This window comes from Hippocampus zosterae, chromosome 4, assembly GCF_025434085.1.
Source record: "Hippocampus zosterae strain Florida chromosome 4, ASM2543408v3, whole genome shotgun sequence".
NCBI lineage: Eukaryota > Metazoa > Chordata > Actinopteri > Syngnathiformes > Syngnathidae > Hippocampus > Hippocampus zosterae.
The window spans coordinates 8288575-8308263 of record NC_067454.1 but is presented as its reverse complement, the minus strand read 5'-3'; the positions used below and the strand labels follow the sequence as shown (position 1 = coordinate 8308263).

At 41.9% G+C, this 19689-nt stretch overlaps 1 long non-coding RNA gene across 1 annotated transcript in view; it reads right to left on the bottom strand.

Annotated features, from left to right (window-relative positions):
• Positions 1-17244, bottom strand: part of LOC127600081 (uncharacterized) — a 93338-nt gene extending 76094 nt beyond the window's left edge. The window contains exon 1 of the long non-coding RNA XR_007962260.1: positions 17086-17244. This is a non-coding gene — a long non-coding RNA (uncharacterized LOC127600081). The remainder of the gene's footprint in view (positions 1-17085) is intronic.
• Positions 17245-19689: the final 2445 nt, after the last annotated feature.

Here is a 19689-nt window from a genome sequence, read left to right as displayed (position 1 = left end):
CAGTCTGTCTCTCACTGCTGGTCCCCGGTGAGAGCAGCCTTTAGAATGGCAGCTTTAATTTGTTGGAAAACAACTTGAGAATATTGATTTCAAAAAAGTGCTCCCTTTTCTCCCCTGGAGAAGAAAAAAAATCCTTGCATGTGAAAAGCTGTAGCCTTCACTTAAGTGGAGGTTTGTAGGTGTTTTCATTTGGGCACAGCGTTGACTGGAAAGGATACATTGAAAGGCCGTGTTTTACTTCAATCACACTCTGAAAATATCCACACAGACGTGGAGTGTCTCCTGAAGGACTCGGCTGTTGGCACTCTCGCCGTGCAACACCAGACAGATGGGCGGTATTTATCACGGAATGAGAATCGTGTTCTCATGCACCGAGAGAGAGAAAGAGAGCGCGAGGAGGGGGGGTAATATTCTGCCGCTGGAGAAGACGACACTTGCGCCGAAATTTGTGTCATTTGACATTCGCACTTGTCCCACCTCCCCATGTTATGTTTGAAAACATCAAGCTTTCGCACATTTACCACATTGTGACCAAAGTAAGGCGTCTCTTTGCGATCAGCCACTTTGTTGGTCTCATGCTGAACTGGATCATAGTGGGCAAATTATGGAAAACATCCAGTCTGTTTTATCCCCTAATCAAGTATTAACTACATTTTTGTGAATTTTTCTTTTTTTTCTTTTTTCTAATTAAATTTGACGTTTTTCCTCTGAATATTTCAATTAAAAGGCACTTGTTAGATTTGTATTTCTCTTTTTAAACTGTCTTTCATTACATAACACATTTGACTTGCTGTAAATAATTAAAAAAAAATCTGGGTAAAATAAACCATTTATGTAAGTAACCATTAAATGATTCTTCAAGTGTAAAAAATAAATAATAAAATACATGCAGTATTTTTAGCGGAGGGACGGCGGGCAAGGCGGTGGTGTTTAGAACTTTCTTTTTCTTCCGTTTTTTTATAAGATGTCGTATATTTAAGTCATGTTTGTTTTGTTATTTTGCTGACAAATATTTGGATACTAAAATTAAAGTAAAGTATAAAATTAAAGTAAATAACACTAAATAAAAGTGTTTTCTCCTCAAATCAAATATTCCCCATTATTAGTGATGCTGTTTGTGTGAATGGTTTAGTGCATTTGTGTTCTAAGACTTAAGCCGTACTGTCTGTGATATATCCATTCAAGCTTTCACTTGCTGCACAGTTTTAATAACATGCCTTTGTGTAGTTTGTTACTTTTAATAATTGACCGTTTTTATTTTCCTTTTTTTACCCTAATTACCGTAATGACCAGGAAAAACTGCCGGAAAGCTGCGGAAGATAAACTAAAGACAGGTGAACTTACACATGTTCATCAAAATAAGATAAGATAAGATATACACTAAATCCTGTGTTTCCAGATGCTACTGAGGACCAACAAGTATGACGTTGATTAGAAGATGAGCTCTACTGCAATTATTGCAATTGCCGTACAGCAGTAAGACCGTGCCGATGATTGTTGTGTTTATCTTTTTCAAGTCATTTCTCATCGACAGCGTTACCTTGATTATGATGGGAGCTCTGCTGTAATTCCGGACATCTTTTGAACTTTGCACTTGCTGCACAGAGACTATGCCAGTGTGTCCCTTTTGTTTGTCAGATATTTTCTTAAGCGAGCCGTTTCTATCCAGACAGAAAGGTAATTCTGTGGGTCGCAACAGAGAGAGGAATTAAATAGTGCTTCCATGCGGTAAGGCCGTCTTTAATGCAAGGCCTATTTGGGGCTCTCATCTGGCGCTTAGGCCCAGACAGAATTGGGTGTCAACACGGCGAGCGACTGGAGCTACAGGGCTTGTAACACAGGCTTTTGGAAGTCATCCCGCTTAATACAGACGCGACTAAAGCTCCCTATCATCCCTCACTGAATGACACGGCGCTTCTCCAAGTCTTAACCCGAACAAAGAGCTTAAATATCTTAATGTGTCATGCATAAAAGGAGGTCCTCCTATTACGATACCGCGTGGTACTCATGTGGCTTGTTCGTCAACGAGCTTACCACTTGATACCGAAAAGATGAAGTTGTGAGCTCTCGTTTTCCTGTTCCTTTGTTTCTGTTTTTGTGTCACCCGCAAGCCTATGCCCAGACTGCGTGTGCAAGTTTTATCAGGAATGGAAATACAAAAAAGGGGGCTAGAAGCTCCCCTAGTGGCGTCTCCAGAGAGTTACCTCAGAGAGATTTGCTCAGCTCAGCAGCAAACACACACTAATGGAAAAAAAAAAAAAGCAAACGCAATACTTTTTTGTTGTTTTCATAACAGCAGGCTATTTTGGTTTGCTTATATATATATTTGTGGAAGAAAGCTTTGTTTGCAGTAAGCTCCAGTATTGTGTCACAATTTAGTAACTACAATGTTCTCATCATGCACTACTAAATAAAATACAAGCGTTGAGGGAGACATACTGTATGTGTACACAAATTTTAAGTGTGAACACTGATTTTTGTGCTTCCTGTTCCCACTACAATTCCACTGAACAGCCTTTTTTTTAACTGAGAATGAGGTTTACAGTCTACATGCTTGGAAGATTGCATCTTTTTGTTCCATTAAGATAAAAGCAATTAATATATAGCCAGTCAGTGAGCAGTATGCACTCATTGAATATTTCATTTGGTACGTATGAAACATCTTCAGCAGGCGTAGATCATATGTAACGGGATTTCTTGTGATGTGAGGTGATTATTCCTCCTGATCTGCTCAGAAAATGGTCGGAGTGGACAATCTTAAATGTTGAAATTGTTCACTATCCGTGTTTACAAATCCTCACGTTTGTGTATGGTCAATAATGAGATTGGTTAAGCCATTAGTGTGACGTTAAATGCAGCGATTCAATAAATGGCAAGGAGCATAGTGCAACCACGATGTACGCAGGCTAACAACAGTTAGCGTAGCTTGTTCTAATTGTATTTCTACTGTTACTCTTGTGTGGAATTTGAATTTTGCTGCAGTCTGAATGCCCCGTGGTACTTTTTTGCCTCTCACAGGTCAGTTTTTGTACTTCATTCCTGCCGTGTTTTTTTTTTTTTTCTGGTTATCTCTGGTCCTGCACATTCAAAAATGAAAAATATTTTACAAAGCAGTTTGTGCACCAGATTAGTAAGATATTTCTTCTCTGCATGATGAGTTTCCAATTATCGTGGAAACTCATAGGTCAAAATCAACCTGTATGCTGACTCCGTTTTTGGGATGGGAAAATATGCAATGAGGTACATGAATGTGCAAATTAATCACAGCATAGATACAAAATTCTATGGCTTCATTAAAAATGGTCTACATTCAACCCTGTCTTTAAACAATGTATGGACATGGTAAGAGCAAGGAGATGCTTTGACTTAAATTGATTACCCACTTCCACCTTCCTTTTTCATCACTCCATGCCCTCAATGTAAGTACCAGGTTGCTGACTGGCCAGCTGATGGTATCAGGAGCTGTCACGGGATATTTGAATTTCATTGGATTTCAAGTGAAGAGGGGAATGGAGGGGCGTACTCATTAGCGCCCTGATACAATCACATTTGTCAGCATGATCCGTTTTAAGTGCATTTCAATCAGGATGTGATTGCTTGATGTTGTTACGTTGCAGCCGCTGCTGACAGACTGCCATCTAATGCGCAAAATTGAATTTCCTTGACGCCGCTGACGCGCTTTTATATGTCGGATTCCTCAAATGCTCTTTGGTAGCGCCATAGCAGGCTTTTTAATGGAACTAGGTAAGCTGGGAGACATCTGTTGCACATCAGCATAACAGCTGTATTTATGAGGTGTCCTGGCCCTTTATCACTTCTGGGCAATTACATTGTGCCGCTGTAATCATACAAGATGCTCATGTAGATGGGTTTGTGCCGTAATGACCGACTGCTGTCAGCTAGCTGTGTTCACTAATCTAATTCATAGTGTTCCAGATTACATCAACTCACCACTTGATTCTCAGCATTCCTGTGGAGTTCGCATCCACCCCCAAAAAAATCAATATATCTTCATTTATCATGAACTTCCAAATCCTTCGCCTGCGAGAAGTGTCCATCCAATAACGTCGTCCATCCAATAACGGAGTTATGTTGCTGACATTGCCCCACTTTGTAAGAAAATCGGAACGTGCTGCTCACTAACTTACACGTACAACCAGCATGCTAACTGAGTAGTCGTTATTTCAGTAAATATTTGGAGAAAAAAATATATAACAGAAATATGAAAACAAATATTTTGTGATTACTTGTTTATGCTGCTATATTTAGTTGGCTCACTATCCCATTATTTCCATTATTCTTCGTCTAAGCAGCCCACCCCTCCCCTCGCCAGACCACACACACACGCAAACACGCACACACACACACAAACGCGTATACTCGTTTCCATGTTTTGTGGGGACATGGGAACGAGTGCACACACAGACACACAGACACACACACACACATATACAATGTTTTGACACAAAGTCTCTACTTATGTTAGTGGATTGTTTTTCTTTATAATACTGAGCTCACCGTGAGCTTTGCTACCTTGGATCTGTTCTCCTTTTGATGAGTGTCATTTATTCAGGACACACAGAACCCTCACAGCCAAATAGAAATCAATAAAGTCAGCTTGAAATTCTGAGAAGGGTGCCACAATGTTACATCAAGGTCGGAGGATATCTTTGGTTGAAACAACATATCATCTACAGGAAATCCTCTGTAAATCTTTTCCACTCTGCAGAGGTCGCTTGGCTACAGAGAACTGTGGTATACTCAAGGCCCCATAAACTAATACCAAGACCAAAACTTTGGAGTGTTGAGTCCGGATAAAGAGCAAGAATGAGGTAATGTCAGGACAAGAAAGACCAAGATGGAAACAATGGAAGACCAAAAATAAAAAAACAAACAAACAATTTTATGAATCCCAAATCAAGTCCATTCCTGAAGCAATATAACGTCAAGTCAAGACTCAGGCTTTGCGCAGTTGAGAACAAGTTGAGACAGAGTGACACAATGTGAGATTAAATCAAGGCCAAGACTTGGCGTCGAGACCAAGTCAAGTCTTACATTTTGCCAATGTGGTACCACACCAAATCCAATCCAGAGGCAATGGGAGGTCAGGTCAAGGTCCAAACCACAATAGATCCAGACCAAGTCAAGTCAGGTTTGAAGCAGATGAAGACCCATTTTAAGGTTTCAACAATGTGTGACCAAGTAAAAATCTTTTCGGAATTGAGACCTAGTTAAGACCAATACTGAAGCAAGTCAAGACTCAGAAAAAGGCAGGTCATGACCAAATCCATGACAATGATAGGCAGATTGAAAGCAAAAATGTTGCAGAGTTTAAAACAAAATCAAGCCCGAGACTGAGGAGTTGCGACGAGGTCAACACCGAGAACAAGACACGCCATTCTGTCCACAAGTTTTGATCTTGAATCTATTTATCCTACTGGCCACTGCTTTCCTCATAGATAAATGTCAGAGCCGGCTTGTGTAGACACTGCTCAGACCCTTGACCTTATGCTTTCGCTCTGCCGTGTGGGATGCAGTAATCTGCGCTGGCCCACTCCGGCGCTGACACCACAGAGTCCCCTCTGTTGTGCTATTATCAGCAGAGTGTTATTACCCCTCTTTGCGCTGCCAAATCTGCCTTGATTTCCATCGACCAGAACCTGAATCAATGCTTTTAAAAATCTTTTACTTAAGAGCAAAAGCATGCATTTTATGTTTTGACATGGACATATTGATTGGGGATGTTGTGGGGTAGATGGGGAGGTTTGCAGGGACGGAAGGGGGGGGGGGTGCTTGTTGACCTCTTTATCATTCCTTCTGCTGCTTCTCCAATCTTTGCGCTCCTCTCTCTTTGCACTCTGCCAGTGTCTGGTAACACTGCCATCCTTAATGGCTTTCTCGTGCTCAATCTTCGCCTCTCCACCTCCTAGCACGCACCCCCCCCCCCGACTCCCCCTTCATGTCTCCCCGGAACCCTCCTTCCTTCCTACCCCTCTCCACTAATCAATACTCCCCTCTATCCACACTCCACGTCACTCACATTTGGCCCGCCGATAAATTATGGATGTGGGCCTCTCACATCTCACATCTAAAATTTCTATTGTGTTTGTCAATGGATGATCGATACATCACTTCGTCTCATCCTCAAAGGCCCTCGAACCTCCACTCTCCTCGCTTTTCCACTTTTTTTTTTGTTTGCTTGTTTTTGTGTTTCAGATATTTGTTTGTCAAGAAGTGCCTCTTTTCTGCTGCCTGGATCTCTAGAGGCTAACAATAACAAAAAGGTAATCCTCAAATAAAAGTGTCTGCCCCTGCTACCTTTCCTACAGTACGTCCCTCTGACACTTGCAACCTTTGTTTGATATTTCCTGAAATTTTTTTTTTTAAAAACGTGTTTTCTGGAAATACGACGATGGAAGCCAGGTTCTCGTGAGTGAAAAGGCTTCAGTTTAGATTATTCCACAGTGAAGGTTAAAGCGTTCTGGAATTTTGACATGATTTCTTTATTGAACCGTCATTTATAGGTGTCCTTGGTTTACGATAATGACTGAATCCAAATTTGAACGAAAGTCGGAACGCACCTTAGCCTATCCCTAACTTAACCTAAGGCAGTTGGTAAGAGACACACACACACATATGTATATATATAAATATATATATATATATATATATATATATATATATATATATATATATATATGTAATTGTCATCAAAAAATGCTTTTAGTCGATAAATATGAAGCAATAAAACGTTTGTCATGGGATGTTGGGATGTCTTCTTACGCCACTGCACAAACTAGTTTGGGGTGCATCATCCAAAACTCTGAAAATGTCAGATTTTGTTCGCATCGCAAACCGAAGAAGCTTTCTAAACTGTTTTTACATGAGTGATGACAAACTTATTGAGGAATAGAACAAATAGAGCACAACATATCTTTTATATGGATACAGAGTCAGCAATAAAAATAAAATAAATTACAACTGAGAAAAACTATAGCCAACATTGGCAAACACTCTATTCACTCTACTGAAATGTAATGCAAACAAAAGGAAGAAATAATAACATGCTTTCCTCGTTGTTCCATTTTTTGAATGAATGAATTAATTAATTTTAGCTATTAATTTCACTATTATTTGAGTTCAAGAGTCTCTCCAGAATGATGTATTGACAATAACTGAAACATAAAAATAATAATGCTAATTTGGTAATTACTGATGCCAGTAGTTTAGGCAAAATGAGGCATCAACCTTGCGAAGGCTGCTACTTTGATAAATTTGTTAAGTTACTGTATATACACTAAACAGCTTTTAAAACCGTTTGCCTTTGGGGGGAAAAATAACAACATTCTCATGCCCTCACGTGTCAGATTTAGTTTCTCACACTCACAGCTCTCGCTTTCTCTCTCACGCACGCCAGCCCAAGCCCTGCAGGGTCACATCAATGCGGTGGTGTAATTTTAGTGACCCCCCCACCCAGCCCGACCCCCTCTCCACCCCCGCCATCCTCATCAACCCCCAAGCTGCACCTGCTCCTCACACCACATCTCACCTCCCACCTGCTGACGACGGAGACTTTGCCGCCTCGTAACTTCAGCCGTGACTTTGCGGCCTGCCGTTTCCATGACCACTTAACCCCTGACACGGCCTTTTAAGTGAAGGTCTGCTATGTGTCTGCCAGCCTACACTTGGCAGCAACGGCTTTGTGCCATTACCTCAAGTAACACGCACTTGTGACTTCATTTTCTTAAAAAAATAAAATAAAATAAAAAGACTGATCTTTTTCTTGTAATATTACCACTTTGGTCACTCACAATAATATTTTGGGGGGTAAAATTTCAACCTTACTCTCATAATATTAAACCTCTTGTCATGTTAAATTTCCCTTGCAATATGAGCACTATGTAATATTATAAGTAAAATTCAATTTTTTTTCTTCTTCAATGTGGTCCTAAGAGTCCTTCATACAATAGTAAGCTCATAGAGAAGCCCAAAAAAGACTCAGACTGTTTTGGCTCGCTCTCCCAGAGAGTGCTATCTGCTTCCTGTCTTTCTACACCTTTGTACCCCCTCCCATACAACCATACACCCACCACTCCACACCCCGCGGATCATTGGCAGATAACCAGCCCGGTTGCCCAACATCCACCCACCCACTTGTCCATTCCCTTCATTCTGTCATTCCATCCTTTTCCAAAAGGCAGGCCAGGTGAAAAGACAGACTGTCTCGGACATGCTTTATTGGTTCATTAAAGAACCACCCCCACGCCCCACCAACTTCCCCCCCTGCTTGCCTGCTGCCACCCAGAAAGACACGCACGCATGATCATATGCAGGTCTATGTGCACTGACACATCGGCGCTCTGACAGGCTACAGAGCAGCAAAGGCAGCCAGGCACGATAAGTCCTCCCCATCAGCAAGGGTCAACGGCCTTATCGTTACCGTGTCTGAACCTCGCTGGTGTGTTTCAGTTCACTCGAGAGTCTCACATAAAAGTAACTGCTTTTAAAAGTCCAATCGTGTGAATTTGTTTCTGTGACGTGAATATCATTTGAAGCCGACTACATTTGAGGTCATCATAAACAGTGCCCACGAAACGGGGCTTTGTGGCTCAAAAGCTAAAGGTCAACCTCATGCTCTTGTCAAAGCATGTCGGAATGTGACTGAAGGTCCACTGGTGACAGGAGTGACCTGCTCAGGTCACTCCACTTCCACAAATTCTAAGAGATGTGGCCTCCCTCTCAGTATTAAAAAGCAGATGCATGTATACAGACACAATAAAAGATAAACTAAACAGCCAAGCTGGTTAAATATCATGTAATTACTAATTAAAAACATAATAATAATAATGTTTTGGGTGTGGCCTAAGTAGCGAAATCAGGATGTCAGGTTAGCCAGTATGTCTGCGTGTAAGCGTCTGAGCATGAGTTGTGGCGAGCAGCAGCTCCTTGCGAGGGTTCCCATTTCTGATTTGTGTTTGTCCTGTTCAGCAAACCACTGAAAATGCATCTGCGACTGTGGCTCTCCTTGCCCACACGTGAGGGCATCAGTACCTTAATTGCCCCATTTTGTTCACTTTGGTGGAGAGCCAGCATATGTAAAGCTCAAAAATAACCATAACCCCCCCCCCCCACACACACACACACACACACACACACACCCCTACACACATACATGCGGGACACTCTTTCTGTCATTTTTCTAGGAACCGCCACCTTCTCAGGCCAGAGCCGCGCAGGTCTACCGGCAAAGACTGCCATCAACTCCGAGCCGTCGGTTCAGATTTGCCCGCGAAAGTGGCGAGACTTCCCTGATTTGTGTGACATACACAAATGCTTTTAAATTCCCAGAGCCCAGGCTCCTTACCAGCCTCATACCTTGTAATGCATTATTCACATCCTTCTCCTGCGATTCCCTCCGCCCACCACAACACTAGCTTGCTCAACCCTCTCGCATCACTGGAGGAACAGCCGCAGACGACTCACCAGGCAGGAAATCCATACGGCCTTGACGTTTTGGCTTCAAGCAGCCAATTAACAGAAGCGCTTGCCGGATATTTTGTCTCTTGTACTTAACGGCAAGGCCATAATGATGTACTCAAATGTCAGAAGGTGTACAGTTGCTAAGGAAATCACTATCAAGAATGCGTGTGATTATGATGACTCAGGTTGTAGCTCCCCAAGGTACATATTATTCCATTTCCTCAAATAATGGTCCTTAATCCAACGGACACAGAGAATGACTTCAATAAATGTCTCTCTTCAAATAAATGGTGGATCTTAGCCATTGAGGAGAAAAACAAAAGCTCAAAGATGCTGTTATCTGCAGATCAAAACAATTGCATATTTGGACTCCATTCGCAACCCATAACAGCAGCACCTGCTCAAGTATGTAAACAGTCTCTCAGATAATTTAACAAGCTCCTTGCACAGCATCAAAGATGATCACTGGTGGAGACGATGAACGATTATTAAAGTTCCCGTACGCTGACATGGGGTCGTTACGAAATGTGTGCATCCATGCATGGCGGACTTTTCAAATTGTCTCCATCTTTACTTAAAACCAATTGAAATATTTTTAACCAAGCATCATTTTTCAACAATAACAATTTTTGAATTGGAATTATTATAGTATTTGAGTTTTATTGGCTTACAATGACTGAACGGAACATGCAATGCAAACACACCGCTGTGGCCGCCTACATAGTATCACCAGTCCATAGTCACTTCCTGTGTGCTGACACTTTCGGTACAGTCTTAACGGTGAAAAATGAGAGCTGTCAAGTTGTAATTGTGTAATAACCGTGCACGGTGTCACTTTCGACAATAAATGGAGACGCTGTGACTGGGCTGCGTAAATCCCAACTAAGTCGGCAGGAGAAGAGTGTACAGGCGGTGGAGGAGAGTTGTCAGTGCTTACAGCAGGTTGTTCCCTTACATGTACAGTTAGTCGTGTATGAGTGAGGTTATTTTGATTTTTTGGGGTGGCCTGTGGCTTTTTTTTCGCAGCACTTATTACAAAAGGAGTTTATCTTTGAAGGACTTTTTGAAAAGGGCAAAATGACCTAGAAATGTTACCTTTAAACCAAAATGGCAGGTTCCTGTGTCTTTTCTGGCATGAGTTTGGAGAGGTTTTTGGACGTCAATACTTATGATCGGCGCGCCAACCACATTTCATATTGTTCAAGTGAAAGTGGCTTTTGTCTTGGGGGAGTTATTACCGTATTTTTCTTGATGAGGAGTCATCAAACTTCTTGCCATCCATGCTCTGCCCGCATGCAATCATGAAAACGCATGTTTTGCAATTTAGCGTCACCCATTCATCTCATTAGTATGTGTGGTGCATATTTTGTTGTAAAGTTTATAGGAGGAGTGTTTCGTTCTGAAGGACAGAGGCCAAAAAGACCCGATAATGATAACTTCAAACCAAAATGGCTGGCTTCCTGGCTCTTTTCAGATATGGCTTCTTGAGACTTTTTGTGGGTTTACTCAAGAGAGTTATTCAAGTTTTGTGTTTTTTGATGGGAGTCAGCAGACTTCACTGTCATGCTTTGCACTCAAATCCATTACAAGTTAGCATGGCCCTTTTCACTAGCGTGTCTTTGTGCTTTAAATTTGGTTAAATCCAACAAAATTTGTCCGACAAGGTCAACTTTAAAGTACTCGTGGAAATGACCAAAATGATCTGAAAAATGCCTGGTTCAAATAACAGGCTTGCCATATTTTTTCGGGCATGTCCTCTTGACATTTGAGATGAGTCTATTCATATTCGACATGCCTGCCATATTTCATCATGCTCTTCGGGAACATTGGAGTTAGTCGGTTTTTGTGTTCACCAAAATTTACCGTCGTGCTTTGCCCACACACGTCCACTGAGTATAGATTGGTCAAATTTGGTAACATTTGCTTTGGATGAGTCTTGAAAAGAACGAAATAACTGCTTTACTTCCTCTGTCTTTTCAGGCATGGCTTCGTGAGGCTCTTTTGTGGGACTACTCATTATAGACATGCATATGCAATTTATTGAAATTGGCTTTGGTGGCGAGGGAAAATCTCATGGCCACAATTGCCTACGAAGCACACCTGGAAATGGCTAAAATAACCCTACAATGGCTGCTTCCAAACCAAAATGGCAGAATTGCTGTGATTTTTTTTTCTCCGGATATTACTTCTTCAGACTTTTTCTTAGGTCTGCTCACGATAGACGTAACTACCAACTTTCATAGTGCGAACTGGTTGTTAATTTGGCTCCGAATTATAACGAAGAGCAAAGTGAGCAAAGACTTTACATGAAGAAAGACTAAAATCTAGTCTGCATTTTTTCACTGCTGTGAAAATGTAGCATTTTGTAGGACCTTATTTAGCTTGGAGAGTGGACGCGATTAATAATAGAATCCCTCTTTTACCCTGTCTCGGATCCACCCAGGAATTGTCTCTCTGCCTTACACCTACGGGCATATGCCACATCTTTGTCCGACCCCCTTGTGAAACTTGTCACACTTTCCCTTTGTTCTCGAGCTTGTCAGTTTAGTTACCAAATTGTTTTTGTCACTCACTATTGATGTATAATGCAACAACAGCAGTGAGCTTATTTTCCCTCTAATAACACTGAAATCTTCTGTAATATTAAGTGATTTTTGCATGACTCTCTGTGACAGAATGGAAGCGATGCAGAGATGATCAAACGCCTTTCGGGTCACATCGACGTCATCTATCCATCAAAAGCTTCTCTACGAAACACTGGAGGGATTTTTTTTCCCCCTTCCAAACAGTGCCAAATCATTCTATTTTTCCGGCTCCTCCTCCTCTTCATTTCCCCCACCCGGAAGACGTGTCAGGAGCCGACGTTTGTCACGCTGTCCCATGGCGGCCTCTTGATCCAACAGGCGAGTGGCGCCTCATGTCTTGTCACCTGTTATCTCTGCCGTGTCTCGCGCTTCTGCATCTGATCACTCCCAGCTTTCTTTTAAAACGTACTGACTTGAGCGCTTTGACTTTTGTTCATGTCGATTAGAACTGATGAATTTATATTTAGGAAGCAAAGCCCCTGCACAGCATATTGGCCCAGTGGTTGAACATTTTGGGTATGAATCTCGGCTTGGGCGTGGGCCAAAACTGAAATTTATATTTGGGCGAAGTGAAGCTGCACACTACTTGCACCCTCTCACTGGTGACACAGAAATGTTTCATTTTTTTACATTAATTTCTTCATTTCCATCACAGTTTAATCTCCAAACAGGAGAACACACATTTACCACCTCCCTTCCAGTTTCAGCAGTATGAGCAAGGGTGCACAGGGACAAAAGTCCCATCTCTGTAACATACTTTCATCATGCAACTCATGATCTCAGGTTTTGGACAAGTGTGATCTTGGTTTGGCCGCTATGTGCGTGTCTGATGTACCAAGGAAGGTGGTGCAAGACTCAAGGAGTTTGTAGGAATGATCAGACGCATGAAAAATTACAGGAAACATTATTAATGGGCTTTTCAAGAATCTCGTGACTTCGGCAGTCATTTATTTGCCATCCTTCCATCAGCCAACTGCCGGCTGTCATCCATTTACCATCTACCGATTCAGCGACAGTCCATCTCTTAATGATTACGAAAGTAAACTACCAAGTTTTTGTTGATAAAGTATGTCATATTTGTGGAGCTAGAAAGCACGGACTGTTTCAGGGTTTCCCACAGGGAAGGAGACATTTTGTCCCCGACTTCCCCTGGGGCGGCTTCCTCTCCCTGTCTTCGTGACAGTCGGATTAGGTTGGCCTGTACAAAACTGTTGTAGGTACAAGCATGCGGCATGTACTTTGGATTAATAGCAAGCGATAATATATGTGTAAAGACTCCAGTGCCTTCTAAAACCCCCGAGAAGCCCCGTGGCGAGCGTGCAGCGCCGGAGCTGAGAATTAACCGAGAACTCGTGGCGACATCTGTTTCAGGTGTGCGTTGAGCTGCGGAAAAATCTACCTGACATGTCGCTAACTCTAAATAGCATTACGGTATTGTTGTGTCAACTTTTGCCATCAAAGAAAACCTGCACTCAATTTACTGAACTAGTTCCTGACCTTAATCATCCACCTCTCTTACTACCTAGTTACTTAGATACCTACCTACGTACAAAACTAACGACCTCGATCTGATGGATAAACTAACAAAGTGAGTTTTGCATGTACTTTGATGGTGTTATTTGTTACTTGTTGAAATGACTAAACACTGCTTCACTGTTTATTACGGCGTTATTGTTTTGTTTTTTTTACATTCACAATAACACCTCAGGACACTTTTGATTCATTACTTAACCTACCATTCATGTTTTTGGAATGTGGGAGGAAACCAGAGTACCCGAAGGAAAACTCAGTAGGCATAAAAAATAAAAATAAAAACTGTGCAGGAAGGCCAGGGCCCGGAATCAAACCTTCCACCTCTGTGAGGCAGACATAATTTATTTGTCAACATACCACTGAAGACAACTAGAAAAGAGAAAATGAGTGATGATATCCACAGAATCAGAGAGATGGAGAAAAGTGTTTGGTTGCTTACATGTCTTTTAAATGACATGCTTAGTGTCATACCTCAATTGTTGTTTGCTTTTGGCTCTGTGATAAATTGTGCATATTTTGGTAGTTGTCAGCTTGTCAGCAAGACTTTTTTTTCACAATGTCACATTCTTCGCATTGTCACGCGGCGTCCACATCGAGGTGGGGGGAAACAGCCACAGGGCATACCAGCGAGCTTAGACACACCACAAGTATCCACCCTGAGATATGACACACAGGCCCCAAGTTGTGAAACATCACCAAAGAGCGATAGCATTCTCCTTCTTTATCTCTCGCCCGCCTTTTGTTTCTCTTTTTCTTTCACCTGCTTTCTCCCAGTGTTCCCATAGATTTCCTTGCTGTCGACTCACGTCACCCCCCATCCCCCTCTTCCAGACCCCCACCACCACCCCAAACTGTTAGCCAGTTAGCGATGGGGGGGGGGGGGGGGTACAGACTTAAAAGGAAAGTCTTAAAGACGAGAGCTTATACAGTGTGCCATATTTTGTTAAATAACTATGAAACGACGCTGGTGCCAATTCGTCAGTAATTGTCCCTTCTGGCGCAGTCGTGTTGAAAAGTACTGGTGGAAGCCTAAGCTCCAGATCACCGTAAGTGTTAATCTTCTTATACTTAAGGTATCAGTTTTTTTCTTTTGATGTCGCTAAACATGTTGACTCCTATCTGGGGCGCAGAAGGCAATCCAGACATAGCTACGAGCCAGATGGGGGTTTGTCTGTCTTCTTCTTCCAAGAATCTGCAGCTTTACGTGTGTTCTTGCACCAGTCGTCATTATGCTGCTAAAAAAAAGCAACAACGGGACAAGAAAGAGAGGGGAGAAAAGGATTGATTTTGCTCTAATTGTTCTTTTCTTGGCTTGATCTATCCTTGTTGTGATTCATATTTAATGATGTGCAACCTCACTTTTCAAGCAAGTTACAATAAAACCCCTACAGTTTATTTTTTCCAAGACCTGTTGAGTCACTTTTGACATCTTTTTTTTTTTTTTTTCCTGGAGAAATTGTACTTCTAAAGCAAAGAAAATGCGGAGTGATGTGCAATGGCAACAGAACTTGGTGGAATGGGGAAATGGAGTTTATCGTTGTTATTGTATTTTGCCAACATGATTCCTTACACATACAGTACATTTGACAATAAAGTTTATCCTATCCAATCCTTACCATAATAGTAGCACTTCTTGACAACAGAAACAAAAAAAATAAATTGCATAAAGTTTCTTCAAAAATGATTTTGATAAACACCAAGGGTCCTATTCTGGTACATTGAAGAAAAGAAAGATCCTTTCGGTTTGACTTAATTGGAACATTGGTTGCACATGATTAAAATGTGGCGAATCAATGTAATTGTATAATGTTTTCCGAAAGTATACACAAACAAAACAAGATAAGTGTTTGTTTAAGACATCAAACTGAAAATCAAATACTAAACTATTCTGTGTAGCCAGGTGCAGATGCGCTCGGCCTACAAACTGCCGCATGTTTACTTTTGTGCCGGGGCAAGTCTAGTTTAACGTGTTTGGCACCGTGTTGCACCTCCTTGGGCGTTCTGGCAGACAGAGGGTTTTTTTTATTATTACAGTCCATCAGAACACCTGATAATTTGGTGACAGAAAGCAGTTAACAATATATCCCAGCTAAAAGCATGTCTAAGTTGTGGCGCAGATGGTGGATTTTGGTGGATTTGATCAAGGCAGAGAGTTGCTGCTGGTTGAAAGCGGCCTCCGAGTGCTCATCCCACGGCGGCCAACTTTATCATGGGCAAATTGAGCTCTTCTTGTAGTACCTTTAAATGTAAGTTGCAAGTACCGATCTCCTACATCCTCATGCTGCGTGGACAGCTCACCTCTCGCTGAAGGTAATGAGGGGACCGCTTCCATTGGATGGCAAACAAGTCACCTGTCACAACGGCGCAAATGCCCCCTTCTACCGGCGCCCGTCCAAACAAAAGAAAAGGCCACCCATGCCCACAATTGGACTGCACTTTGCGCTAGACTTGCACTCTGCATGAAAATAAGGCCCCGATAGCTTGCAGCTGTGATCATGGGGAAAATGATCACAGCTTTTTACCATTAGACAAAACAGTGAGATGGACCACACGCTGCTTCACCAGTCTGACCGCAAACACATTATCCTGATCTGTATGTTGCGATAACATTTTCAAAACAATGGACTTTCAGCATTTGAATCAGCTACGTGGTCCACTATATGATACACTTTGGCCCAAACAGGCGTTATAGTCAGTCATTAAATTGTGTTCAAAGAAGAATAGACTGTCTTTGCATGGCTTTAATTTCTACATAATATGGTGCCTGCCAAAAGAGCTTTTACACACATCCACTCGCATCTTAGTCAGCAAACTCGGTAAGTGACGATTACATTGATGAAAGCCCACCCCCGTCAGCGTTTGGTCTGTCATTTGTCAATCGTCAGCAAAAGAGGCGTCCATCAGTAACGACTGACGGACCTTTTGTCAATACCGACGGACTGTGCACCTCTCATAGTGAAGGTTTCAATGATGACTTTTGGTGCGGGGGGAAGACTTTTTGCACATGTGACTTCAAACCAAGTGAAAATTAAAACACCAAGCTCAGATGTAAACTGTTTCTTTCCTATTCCAATAGATTTAACTGCTGAGCCTCCACTGGCCTCCAGCGTATCAGACCCCCAGTGTATCAGTTTTAGCCTGCTTCAAAAAGCCAAGATGGAGGGGCTCTTCTCGTCCTCCATTTTGCTGTATGTGGCACTCAGTGGAAAAAGTTTGGGCATCCCTGTTCGACATGGTCATTACACACTGAGAACAATCAAGGCAATGGTGTGTCCATGTCTTTCAATCCCACCTGAGCTTCAAGCAACACATGACAAATCTCCACCTGTGCAAAGGATCAGCGTTGTTGTTGTACTTGCGGGAACTCGCCTTGATCTCTGAGCCTCCTCACCCGAGGCTCTCCCTTCAACCGACTCACTGACTGACGGACTGATGGGAGAAGCTCGCCTGACGCTGAGGAATCAAGTGATTGATCACCGAAGCTCACCTGAGCACTTGAGGCGATGCCGATGCAACAAACACAACGCAGGCCCCCTCCTCTCCCAGCTAGTCCACCTGAGTCCCTGGGGCGGATTCCCCATTGCAGGCACCTGTGTGGTCAGCTGCACTGTGCGTATTCCAACCATCCATTACTGAATGTCGAAAACATTCAGTCAACCTCGGATTCAACTGGCAATAGATAAAGCAGAACTCAGTACGTTGTTTTGTTTTTTTTTTAATTGTCGGCCCCCCGTTCCCATTGTGAAAAATCTAATTAATTAATTTGTTTCGGGCTTACACTGACATCGACATAATCACATAATTAACACTCCAGGCGATTTTTTTTCCTGAACATTACATTTCAACATTCCTAACTGTCACGCATACAAGTGTAAACAGAGGTTAGCCACAGTAAAATAAAACAAAAACAAATGACAAATAAACTGTTCATCCTGTTGAGATGTCAAATAAGGTCTTACGGGTCATTTGTACTTTGTGTTTACATAACATGTGGCTTATGAAGCTTACTTATTTTTAGACATGTATCGCAGTTCAGAAAGTTTAACAGCAGTAGGATGACTTGACTTTATCACTCCCCGTCTTTTCGCATCCGGTATGCTTCGGTTTTGTTGCCAAGGGAGAATAGTTTACTTTATTTTAGTTTTATGCCGTACTATATGTAGTGGTGAATTTATTTTCAACCCTTTGGGACATTCAAAATGTAATTTAGTTTTTATTTTTTTATTTTTATTTTTTTAAATGAAGCGGACTGTACATGTGTCATATCACTAAGAGTAATTTATTGTGTTTTTGTTTTATTTGATGTGGTGCTTGTAAGACTGCTGAGAATGTTAAAAAATGCGTGAAAAACATTACTCAGGCAGTAAGTCAATGTTTTCATGATGGTTTGATTGTAGACCTCGTTAATATGATTTCATAAAACATTTTTACTTCAAATGCGAACAAACGAAAGGCTGGTTTTGAAGTTGATAGGTTCCAGTCCACTGTGACTTGGCATCATATGGTTCAACATAGCACATGATGAGTTCGTAAATGTAATCTGCCTTAAACGCTTTGCTTTAAAAATGTGCCAACATCATTTGCTAATTTGAAGCTTGGAAAACTTCAAACTGCGCCTCTGTCTTTTTCCCAAAGCAATAAAATGTGTTGCCATACACATCAATAGCCGCAGGACCCCCCTTTAAGGCCGGGCAGGTCCTAACAGAGCCGGACCCAAAGCTTATTATTAGATTATTGCCGAGATGACGCGTGGCGGGTATAGACTGGCATCAGTCAAAGCCACAATCTGGCCCCTGCGGGGGTCACGCCAAAGCTGGCACTTTAAAGACAGCACTCACATCATGCAGCTAATGATGGAATTACAGCACTGACTCACCGTGTAGCTACATGTAAGCACCGAGAGGACGGCAATAGATTATAGTCTGAAGGGAGGGAGAGAGAGAAAAATTACGTCCCGGGAAACGCAGCTGTCAGTGGGGAAGAAAGATGGAGAGAAGGAAAGAAAGGTGGAGGAGGACATAAACTCCCCGAGAATGAAAGCTTAGATTATCGTAATTATGGCCCTCTTTAAAACGCTCAATACTGTAATTATCATTGAGTCATACATGCAGCAGAAGGGGGCTGTTTAAAGGGGACATGTCATCATTGTCTGCGGCTAAAAAACTAATTCACAAAATGGCGTATAAGATATACAAACTGTCTTTTTTTTTTTTTTTACGGGTATAGTCAATAAACAAGAATGGGACGTAATGGATTGTGTCTATCTGTGGGTTTGTTTTCTGCCCCTTGCGCCGGTTGCCATTTATTATTGCACTTCTCATGAATACATGTGGATATGCTTAAATGTTTAAAAGACTACTATGCCCGCGCATTTGGAGAGTCTAAACTGCCTTTTCAAAGCCTTAATGCCAAAAGAGTTGTAAGTGTAAGCGTGGCCACCGTTGGCCTCTGTTGTGGCAGCTCTGTGTAAATGCTGCGGTCACTCTGTTTTCTTACTTTGCTTTTATTCATTTTTTTTAATGGTCTGCTTTGAAGGGGGAAAATTACATCTGTATTTATAACCTCCTGTCATGATTCAAGTTCCAGAGGACACAGATGGAGTTGGGTGGTTGTATAAAGGCCTCCCTGGTGATTCTGGGACTACACCATGGGGCATAACACCACTTGTGTAGGAAATAGCCTGTGAAGACCCAACTCAAAGTTAACACTGCTGCAACAGATGTTTGTTGTCTTTTCCCAAACACAATCCCATTGAATTAAAGGATAGGTTCATGATTGGAGTGACTTGTCGCAATGTGTTCAATGTGCGGGGCCCCGGGTTAAGTCGACAATTTGACTCAAATTTGTATGATAAATCGCAACGTTGCATATTCGATCACTTACCTATACGAACACAGTACTGCAATCATAATTCCGGAAATTGACGTTTCAAACATTGAGACAAAACAACAGACTGCTTTTTGTTTCCAAAATCTCCATAGGTGAGATTTTCATGCTGATAAACCGGGGTTACTGTATGTTCAGGGAAAAATAACAATCTTAATTGGGAATATCTGAACCCCTTTTGTCAAATATAGTTCTGCAGTAGTAA